This window comes from Lactuca virosa, chromosome 4, assembly GCF_052849685.1.
Source record: "Lactuca virosa cultivar CGN04683 chromosome 4, Lactuca_virosa_CGN04683_v6, whole genome shotgun sequence".
NCBI classification, from domain to species: Eukaryota; Viridiplantae; Streptophyta; class Magnoliopsida; order Asterales; family Asteraceae; genus Lactuca; species Lactuca virosa.
Window position 1 is genome coordinate 44819957 of NC_136429.1, and position 8565 is coordinate 44828521.

Sequence of the window (8565 nt, forward strand, 5' to 3'; positions counted from 1 at the left end):
TCGGTCATTGAGTTCCCTAGCCTCCTGTTGTCCACCCACCACCAAAAGTTCATCCCCACAAGCCCTACATCCAATCATTCACAGTGGTCGTTTGGGGTTGAGCCACCTGCAACAATGACAATAGCTATTTTCTCTCCATGCTCATGTGTGCCCATGATGAATATAACCTTCTTTCCTGTAAGCCTAGATTAGAAAAAAATTTCAGAAATCAAAATATCAGATCGATGCAACTAAGCCGTTTCATAACCGTATTGCATTTTAGGGTTTTAAAAAGCTTTGGAATTGAGGTGATAACTATTGTAAACTCAACTACAAATTTGATTGGAGAAGTATATGATAACAAAATTTGTTACATGAATTTACAAACAAATTACATAAGCAACCAAGCAGATGCAGGGATTGTTGTGAGAAATGTAACTTAAAGAAACTTCAGGGTGCTTTCCAGGGTCGCCTTCACTCTAATCCTCATCCTATGAGAGGGAATAATGGTGGTTTGCAGGAACGGTGGAGAAGATGAGAGGCGATGGCGTCGGGTTAGGGTTTTGTGGAGCGGTTAAGGTCGGCTTCAACCCAGCCAACCGATGCAAAAATCAGAACGAAAGCAGAGGGTGATGTAAGGGACGAAAAAAATGTAGGCAGGCGGTGGGCGGTGGGGGTTACACCCAATAAGGATCTGGGGCCGAACACGTAGACGTTGGTTGTGATGATGACACCAGGTTGAAAGGAGATAGGGAAAAGATAAAAGAAGAGAGCAACACGTAGCTCTGGTCATCAAAGCACGTGGAAACATTTATAAGGCAAAAGGAAAAAAAATAAAAAATAAAAGTAATCCCATAAAAAAGAAAAAAAATAAATTCACCAATAGCATTCAAGTGGTACTGTCCCCTAAAGGGGATTGAAATTAATATATATATATATATATATATATATATATATATATATATATATATATATATAAAATAGTTTTATTATTGTTTAAATTTTCTATTATTAGTATGTGTACGTATGTCTAGTTAATTAGTTATACATATGGTAAACCTAATATTAATAATAATAATAATATAATTATAGTAAGTTTAATATTAATAAAACCATATAGTTATATATTAAAAATATTAATTAAAATAAATCTGATAAGAAAAGAATAACAATAACAATAAAAAATAATAATATTATTTGTTATATTTACATTAATAATAATATAAAATAATAATAATTATATTTATATTAATAATAATATGAATTTTTTTTATTATATTTATTAAAATGATAATATTAAAAAAAAAGGGAAGGCAAAACAAGGAGGGAAAATCAAAAAGAAAAGATGTTAAAAAAAACTTTCATTCCCGCTATTATATTTCCTACCAAGTTCCAACAGATTTTTAATTTTAAATATTAATTAATTGTTCGTTGGTGTTATGTAGGAAACTTCCAACACGCTTCCAACAGAATCTGTAGGATATCTAATTCCGTAGGGAATTTGTTGGAATTTTGTTAGATTCTACTTTTGTTGTAAGTTTGTAGAAAATTAGACGGAAATTTCCAACAAAACAAAATCGTCGGAAATTTTTTGTAGCTAAATCCAAATATTCTAGTAGTGAATTATATAATATAGATCGGTACTAATTTTACTTAATTATCTTATGTTATAGTTTTATCATGAGCGTATTTGACAAAACTCGCTGGTAGCTGGTAGTTAGAAGAATATTAAACCTGTAGTTTTTATTTTTATACAATTGTTCGGCAAAATTAGATAGAAGCTTTTGAACCGTCATAAATTACATAAAATGATATTTGTATAAAAGCTAAGATAAATTCGTTTATGAAAGTTTTAAATTTTTTCTTTTATTAGAGTTTTTTTTTCTTAAAACCAAACTCTTATTTATTTTTATTTATGAAAGTTTATTGTTAGGTATATTGAACATCAGAATGTTGTTTTACAATAGGAACTTTTTACACAAATAATGTAGGGATTGAGACGGGACTTCTTTTGTAATGAATTGACACGACTGGAATATTGTGTTGGGTCCTTGTTAATCTATACCCTATAATAGATGTGATCATGTAAAAAAACTGGTTCAAATGAAATATCTTGTATATGTTCATGGAACCGGATACGGAAAGAACAACATTGAGTCCGAATTTTAGTTTATATGATCCACAATTTGAAATTATTGTCGTTGAACTGGTTTAAGAAAAATCCGTTAAAATATCCATTCCAAAACCGGTTTAAAAATCCAGTCCAAATACTAGCTAGCCGAAATGTTATTATTATTATTGTTTTTTTTTATTATTATTTTGTAGCCATTGGTGACGATTTTTAGGCTAAAATTATTTTTTTGCCCCTTTAGTATGAATATATGTGGATGTATTGCTTTTATCACACCACTCAAAACTAAGGGTGTCATTTGATGACACGACACGACACAAAACGAAATTAGGATGAAACTGAAATTTAAATTCGTGTTCATGTCTAATGCAAAAAAATACGACAACGTGTTGCATCATGTTAATGTTCAAAATTCAATACGAAATTGACACGCTTTTAACATATGTTTGTCGTATTTTGTATGAATAAATATGAATGAAACAAATATTTTTTTTGAACCGGCAGAAATATTATTAGCACCTGCCTAAAAAGCGGAAAGGCAGGGCAAAAAGGAAAAAACAGCAATTCCATAATATCAAAAGGGCTACAACTCCAAACACTCCAATGAATGAAGTAAACTAATGATTATTTTATGTTATTTTTGTCGTGTTAGTCGTTTACCAATTGAATTGTTTTTGTGTTAGTTAAATATAACATGACATCATGCCATGTGGTGTTCACGTTACACTATTATTATATAAAAAATATAATTATATATTTTATTTAATATATAATATAATTTTGCGCCACGGTTCAGTTTTTTCGGTCGTTGTACATATCAAAACTGCACTGTACCGAAAACTTTCGGTTTTTACAAAACTATAAACCGCATCATCAGTTTTTGTTTCGGTTTCGGTTTCGGTTTATATGATTTTTTCGGTTTTGGTTCCGTTTTTGCTAACCACTATAATAAATGGAATGAGGAATGTTGGTTTTATTGTAATGTACAAAGGATTATGCATGGAAAACAAAAATGGAAGCAGTAGAAGTACATGTTCGTAAATCTTTGTAGGTGTGGTGGTGTACAGTTAATGAGGTAGGTTTGGCGAAAAAATGTTAGGTACAGATTATATCCCTAACATGATTAAGTTTAAATATATCTCCAAATTGAGAAATTGAGTTAGGGTTTTGGTTAAACACTAAATTTGTTTTTTGTATGAGAGCAAAACCACATTTTAAATAGAATTTCAATCGGTCACAACAAAAGAAAACCATAAATTTATAATAAACCTTTAAACAGGCTGGGAGATTTGCTAAGATGTTCCCAGGAACAAGATCATTTGATTGTATTTGCTCAAAATTAAGAAAACATTGAGTGCATGAACTAGGAATTGTGAATAGTCATAGATATATGAGTATGGATTAATTTGGTAGATGTTGTTGTCCTATGGTTGCCATAAAATCTGGATAAAAGAGTATAAATCATGTTGGATCGTAAATGCCTTTCGGATATCCAGTTCATCATTCCAATATTCTGAGGAATCTGTTGCAACATTTGTTGTTTGCACCGGATCATCTGTTCTGTCCCTAGGAACGAGCCCAAGTACTCCAAATGATCTCCAGGTAAGCGTGTTCTCAATGGAAAATGAAATAATATTGTATGATGAATTCAACGATGTGGTCTGCCTCAATGAACTAAACGTAACATATCCCACATACGTCTGTACTTTGAAATCATATTCACGCTCCGGTGCTTCATAAGACTCATGTGGCTGCCAAATCTCAAATCGAGAATCTTTTTCATCCACCTCATGCGTCAAGATTACATTAATATCCGGAAGTTTGTTGTTGGTAACAATCCGTATCAAGAATCCACAAAAGTCATTGTACCAATCATCTGGAAGACGCAATGTAAACATGTACATCATGTGGATGTGGTAGAAAACGATTTCTAAATGTGTTTTGCCTAAAGAAGCTACATGCAAGCTTCTTTGAAATCTGATGTTGAAGAGCGGCACTGATAAAGTGATCTTTGATAGCATTCCCCTGGTCATGGAAAACACATTCAGACTCGGTTATGATTCTTATGTTTGGGTTTATATATTATATATTTAAATTTAAAAAAGGTACGTAGAGTCAAACCTGGAGCATGGAGTCTAATAATGTCTCACCATCACGTGGATTTACGACATAACTCTCACGAAGCGAGAGTTTCCACAACCATTTGCAGTTTGAAATATCTCCAAAGGTTACAAGTGAGCTACAATCATCCGCAATAACAACAGCTATACTTGATGGAATCTCTGACAATTCTACAAGTTTAGAGCAGTAGGACACGTTGAGCCATTTGAGTCGAGGAAGTCGCAAGCGATGGAAATTTAACCGTGAAAACTTATTTCCTTTTAGATTGAGTTCTTGCAAGTTGGGCAACTCCCAAACACCAGAGCCGATATCGATGTGTTCATCTCCCAAGTCGCACCAGCTGAGTTCCAACTTTCTTAAGGAGCCAAGTTCTTGAAAGTTGTGAAAAAGCTGTAAATAACCTTCTGTTGGGTAATCTTGATGGGTTAAGTTGTTCATGGGTACGGATTCGAATGGGTCGCTCCAGTTTCCTTATCCACAAGTTGAATAATCAGGACTTGGTCTAATGAAAGACCTGGTTTGGTGGAGCTTCAATAAAGGTGGACTTAGTAGTCCTATGTTTGTGGTTTTAGCTGATAGTTCTCCTTTTTCATAGCATGTTTATTATTATAAATAGAGTAGGGTTTATCTTCTAGGGTGTAGGACGTGTATGTATGTATTTTCTGTTTTCATGAATGAGTAATACACAGAAAATTGTCCTATCTTCAGATTGCATGTTCCTTCTTTTACTGTGAGTATTAGTGCATGTTTGATCTTGTGTAGAGAATGTTCCAACACCTTCTTCTACATTAATGAGGTCCTCTTGTGGTATATTACCACGAAGATTGCTGCAACATGTCAGCAGAGTAACAAAGCAGTTTGCCCAGATATTTTTATTATCCAAATGTGATCTGTCCATGTTCTGTTGGATCTCTGAGAGCTTAAAGAGTTTACGGCAGTCTATGAATGAAAGGGTCTTCAGCTTCTTTAGTTGGGTGATGACTGGAAACATCTTAAGACTGAGACAATAATCTATATATAGAAAAACAAGCTTTTCCAAGCGTCCAATCGATGGATGAATCTCTTCTAAACACTCACATCCATCGAGAATAAATCTTTCAAGATTTGGAAGTCCATTAAAATCTGGTGTCATGACTAGCTTCTTCAAAAACCAAAGTTTCATGATCTTCAAATTTGGCAGAAACTGTTGTATACAAGTCAAAAATGTACCATGGTGATAAACTTTTTCAATCTTTTAATATTATAACTATATATAAGTTGCTCGGTGACACCAATAACTGTGACATAATATCTACTTAAAATTCACTCTCTCTATATATATACTAGTCAGGTCTATGATTCATCATAAACATTGCTGTCATCTGATAATTAGATAAACAATAAGAATTACCTTAATACCCTCCCAAAGTTGTCTTTGAAAGTTTTCACGCAGTAGTAGACAACGAAGCTTCCTTGGTGAGAAGTTAGTAGGCAATGGACTCGTGAGATCACCTTTCCAATAAATCCACCTAAGGTTCTTCATGTTTGCAACAATCGAAGGAAGACGTTGTAATGGATCATCCCAGCTGTATTCAAATCTTACTGCTTCAATCATGTCAAGTTCCTGTGATGGAGGAACAAAATGGTGTCAGGGTTGACTTAATAGTGTTTTTTTACACACACACATATACATACATACATACATACATACATTGAAGAGTTGGTTTTAACATTTACCCTCATTGCATCCATAGCATATGTATTTTGAACATCTTCCTTCTTCCAAACTCTACTATGTTTTTCAGGATTTTCAGGGTGTTCCCCTCTAACAATGTGGTGTGCCATTTCGTGCACCAGATCATGCATATCAAATATTCCATTCGAAATAGTTATGAGGGTCTTCTGCATCAACACCTTTACTCCTATAACAGGATGAAAACCACAAGCATCAAGCATCTCCATAGCCCTATCTTTCTTCACCCACCTAAAAAAACATGCAATATCTGGGAACAACTTTTGCTCAACCCATGTAATTAAGTCCATCATAGCTAATTTTTAGCTTTTCCAGAATCTTATCATGTGGGATTTCTTTCATTCTAGCCAAAGCACTCCTCCACTCATTCATGTCTTTGTCACATAGAAAAGAACCTAGAACTCTAATTGCTAATGGGAGCCCATTAGCATACCGAACCACCTCTTTTGAAAGCAACCCATAATCGTCCATAGGGGTGTTACTCCAAGGTGCATGCATGCAAAAGAGCTGAATAGCCTCATCATCAGTTAACAAGCTAATATTGTGCATTACATCTATATTATGAGCCATTAATAAATGTTCATCTCTAGTTGTGATTATTATTAGACTTCCTGCACCAAACCAATCATGAGAGCCAGCCAACGCTTGTAGTTGTTCAAGTTGATCGACATCATCAAGAACAATCAAGATCTTTCTACGACATAACATATCCTTTATCATGCTTTTTCCTTCCTCAACCCCCCTTCCCCCTCCCTCCCCCCCTCCTCGCCCTTCAAATCGTTTCAAAATACCCGAAAGCATTTCTTCTTGCAATCTTTTCAAACCATATTTGCTTGACTCCTCTCGAATATTTTCAAGAAAGCAGCAACCATCAAACTCTGTAAAGATCATCTTATAAAAAGAAGACGCAAGAGTAGTTTTGCCACTACCCCCAATACCCCATATTCCAACCATGAGCACGCCACTTGACCCAATTGTTAACTTTGATTTCAGATCTTGCATGCAAACCTCTATTCCAACAAGGTTTTCATTCACCCTTGAAGTTAGTGGATGCAACATCTTTGAAATTTTACCGACAATTTTTTTGATAAACTCTGATTCATGCCTACACATTGGATAAACAAGGATGATTAATGTGTGCTCACAAAAGTGGTAATTTGTTTCATGCTCCATAAACTATTAACAAAAGAGTCCTAATTAATTACCCTTTATGTTTCACATTCAAATTAGAACTTGTATAGTTAATATGATAATATCACAAGTCGTTGGATACATTTTTCTTAATTTCTTGGGGAAACATCAATTAGCTTTAAGTAGCAATAAGTAACGCAGGATTGATTTGTCGTTGTAAGCGGAGGTGAGGCATTAAGAAGAGATTTAGAATAATTATAACTTGATGAAGTACATCATAACTTATGTTGAGCTTATCCATAATCCTAGATCAAATAAACTCTTCTTGTATAAAAAGCTTATAAGGTACAAGTATAGATGTCTTGTAGTCAACACATATCTTTAATTACCATAGAAAGTGTAAAAACAAAGAAGAAAGTTACCTGTTGGCAATGTCCTTGGAATCCCATCCAGAAATGTTACTTGCATCCACAAGTGCTTTTCTCCAAGATTCAACCTTATTAATCTTGTTCTCCACCTCATGTTTGACAAATGATTGTCCATATTTATGTTTTTGTTTTCTCAATTCAGAGGGCTCCACGCCATAAAATATGGGAATAACGATTTGGCCTCTAGTTTCCCTGCATTTCATAATATATGCAAGTTCTTCTAAGCACCAAGAAGAATCTGCATAGTTTTCGGAGAATACGATGATGGACATCTGTGATTCTTCAATAGCCTTCTTAAGGGATGGACCGATCAACTCACCCCGAGGAAGTGTTTTGTCGCCCTTGTAAGTGTAGATCCCTTGGTTTTCAAGAGCCGAGTAGAGATGACCCACAAAAGTATTGCGAGTATCTTCTCTTCTAAAGCTAAGAAAAACACGGTACTTCCACAGTTGATAAGACAAGGCTGTAGAATTAAGTAGGAGATGCTGATGATGACGAAGATGCCATTGATGTGTTGAGATAGAATGTATGTGATTTGAACACCTTAATGAAATGAAATGAACTAAATATAAAGGGATGTCAGTTTCCAAACAATTTCCATTTTATGAAAACCTCAAGAAACTTCTCACCACTTGATATTTTAGTAATGCAAGCGTTGTTGGTTTCAAATAAATTGATCATGCCACGTCTTAATCAATAAATCTTATTTAATAAAAAGTATCGAGGAGCTTTTTGGACAGAAACAATGAAACGAATATAAAGAAAATGAAATTTTCTCTTTGTGAAAACTAATTATGTGATATATATATATATATATATATATATATATATATATATATATATATATATATATATATATATATATATATATATATATATATATATATATATGAAGTTTAGACATTCGTTTTTTTTATCTTTTCACTGTTATTGGTTGGTTGACCTTTTAAAAGAAATACAGCCAACAACAGAATTATATACACAGCTTTCAGCCGAGTTTTATTATTCCATATTTTTGTAGACATAGGATTTTTTCTCTACTA

At 33.7% G+C, this 8565-nt stretch overlaps 1 pseudogene across 1 annotated transcript; it reads right to left on the reverse strand.

The window, feature by feature from the left end:
* Positions 1-3446: 3446 nt before the first annotated feature.
* On the reverse strand, positions 3447-8029 carry LOC145109710 (disease resistance protein Roq1-like; annotated as a pseudogene). The gene is made up of 5 exons (XR_013709162.1): positions 7517-8029; positions 5948-7068; positions 5622-5834; positions 4232-5414; positions 3447-4135 (listed from the first exon to the last, which is right to left on the reverse strand). The product of XR_013709162.1 is annotated as a disease resistance protein Roq1-like (transcript).
* Positions 8030-8565: the final 536 nt, after the last annotated feature.